The following is a 3,173-nucleotide window of genomic DNA, read 5'->3' on the forward strand; positions in this document are numbered from 1 at the left end:
TATATATATATATATATATATATATATATATATGTATATGTATATACATACCGCTCGCGTTATAAGAGTGTATAAACTCTGAGAGACCAGAAACTAATCCTTTTTTGGAACGGTTGTTCTCGAAACAGATAAAGCTATAAATGATAGTCTTGGTTCCACTCAGACTTTAACAGTAATACTGGATACATGGAAACTGTTGGAAGCCCGGTGGATGGTGTATTATAACTGTAGCACGAAAGACACGGTCTGGTCACATTCACTGTGTCAGGTTGATTTTTACCTGAAAATTAAGTTAAAGGTGGACGTCGTGTCTGTGTGCTTGACCCAACAAGTGAATCCTCATCGTCAAACGACCGAGATCCCCTGCCATACACCATAATGGACAAAGTGTGGACGCTATTGATCAGCACCCATTTATTGAACTTCTTGGTTGTATCACGTGATGAAACCAAAGCCGGAAATTACAAACCATTAGAAACTTCCGGATCACTGTTGATATTGATCATGTTTACCTAAACCGTAAACAATGAGAGATTTAATGAAGACCGATCAAGACAGCGGAACATTCCAAAGTCGAACGCTGTTTCTCTTCCATTCTTATTTAAACATCCAAACAAGGCAACCGCGACAGAGACGTCCGACCTGCTAGAAACAACAGACACATCTCCCTCACATCAAACACACATACACACTGCGTCTCAGGAAAAAGATGCATTCAATAGTGTAGGTCTGTGTTCCCTGCACAGAGCTAAAAGGCGGGATGGTCACGGTTGGGCGAAATACTTTTGCCGTAATTGTTCTGACACTTTGCTTTTTGAATTCTTGAGTGAATGCACTTGAGACGCGTAGCCTAGTGGTTAGGGTGTAAGGTTCATGATCGTTCTGTCGTAGGTTCGATTCTCGGATCAACTACTCGACAATCCTTGAGCAAGGCACTTTATTTCGTGTTGCGCCAGTACACTCAATTGGAAATAGGTACCAGTGGTATTTGGTGTAGTGGGGTTGAAACATGTCCTGTTCAGGAGGGGCAGGAGTCTTGCACTGGCGGCCTAAGCACCTCAAAGATCTGCAAAAGCTCAGGCATCATGACCGAATGAACCCCAAGTAAAAGAGATCTGTTATTCCGTTATGAAACAGGAACTTGAAAAATTACAACCAATATCTTGCCTTTGATCCCCAGGAAACTCTAAAGATTGGCCAACATTTTCACTTTGATGGAGAAATGGAGCTAAAAAGGACGTTTTGCAGGTGTGAGAGAAGAATGGCAATATGACGGGATGATGGAATGATGGTATGCTTACACATACGTGAATAAAACACCGGATTATGATTAAGAGATTAATTCGACCGAAAATGTGTTTAGATACATTTTTAAAAAATTCTATTTTTTTAAAATGAGATTAAAAAACCGAAAATAACTAATTTCAAAACAAGAAGCATTTGAATAAAAAGACAAATACTCTTTGCGTAGGACAAGATCCTTGTTTAATGATGACGTTAGTAAGAAGACCCTTTAACAAATCATTAATAGAGTCGTGTAGAGGGGAAAATAGGGAGACGACGCTTTAATTCCCCAGATAATGACAAGGGCAACAACTTATTAATTCATCGAAGTCCCACTTAATTAAAATTGGAAATAGATCATAAAACTGATGGAAACACGGTTTACATTTCAAGGGGCATAAAATGGGATGCTGTGACGTCATGCCTTCCTCGACTGAAATTGGAAAACGACCAAAAACGAGGTCGGAAACTGGGCGATGCACATTATCTTCATCGAGGATCTCAGCACAAATCAAGAAAGTAGTAGTAGTAGTAGTAGTAGTAATAGTAGTAGTAGTAGTAGTAGTAGTAGTAGTAGTAGTAGTAGTAGTAGTAGTAGCAGCAGCAGCAGATCAACCTTAATCTAACGTCCCTAAGGTCAAACCGTAGCTATCTTCGGTGTGGCGGGGATGTTCGAGTTTTTTTGTTCTGGAATAATAAACCCTGAACTACTTTATCTAATGCGTTTTGCGGGGTGGGGGTGATTTGAAGCGGGATTTGTTTGTTATTGATTATAGAAAAAAGCCAACTGGGTTGATTCGATTCTGAAATATAGGATGGAAGGGGAGTAACTCTTTGTAGCATAAAGACGAGAGAAACTTTTCATTTTGCTTCTTTGGTCTTATAATAATTATTTGTGCAGAATCTTCTGTTATAATTTCTTTGACAGACGGTGTGGAGGAGTATGAGACCGATCTAATACTTGATTGTAACTTTATTTTATCCATTCCGAAAAAAATGTAAGACAGAGTATATGCTTCGATCGGATTCGAAATGAAACACCACAAAACATATTTTGTCCGCTGTTCTAACGATTCTGACAATCGACAACCAATAGAAGGACTGCTGTACTTAGTTAAATATCTCTACGTTTTGACTTCAAATTCTGTTGTATTTAGTTTGCTCTTTCATCCTTCTGAGATCGATAACATTAAATATCAATCAAGTATTGGTGTTGATTTAATCGACCATATCCTCCTCCCACAGAATTTCAGGATTGGACTGAGAAAAAAAACCCAAATTATTTCGCAATTTCACAACCAACTAAAGGGAGACAACATCTTGCGACTTAATTAGAAATAGAAACCTTTGGCCGCCTAATTAAGCTTCATGCTCATTCGCGTAATGATCTTATAGCTTTACTATTTGCTTCTTCTGAAATATATCTTTGGTGGTAGATATGAAAACCGTTTCCCCTGTTAGTATGCATTTTATATTCACCATTAAAAATGGATTTATCATTCTTTCTCTGAAAAGAGATATTTGATTAAATATGCAAACAAATCAAGAAAATTTGAGAAATTGACTTTTGTCGAAAGTGTCTCAGGGGGTGGGGTATCTCTGATTCTCGCAGCAGGAGGGGTTGTTTTTCTAAGCCGTCAGGTAAAACTATTAAATTTTGAACAGATTTATCTGCTTTCCGTATTCAAAGGGGATCGTTAATTGGTCTCTGCCACAAATACCAATGTATTGGAATAACGTCCGTTGTGTATTAGGGTAAGGAAACCTGCAAACTAAATCGGGTTTTATGCTACAAATCCCTTATTTTGGTTCGGAAAAAAAGGCGGGGTGCCCCCCTTTTTCGTGCAGGTGAAAAGATCAATGGGCGTGGGGGGTGAAATTTCCGAGGC

This window comes from Octopus bimaculoides, chromosome 20, assembly GCF_001194135.2.
Source record: "Octopus bimaculoides isolate UCB-OBI-ISO-001 chromosome 20, ASM119413v2, whole genome shotgun sequence".
NCBI lineage: Eukaryota > Metazoa > Mollusca > Cephalopoda > Octopoda > Octopodidae > Octopus > Octopus bimaculoides.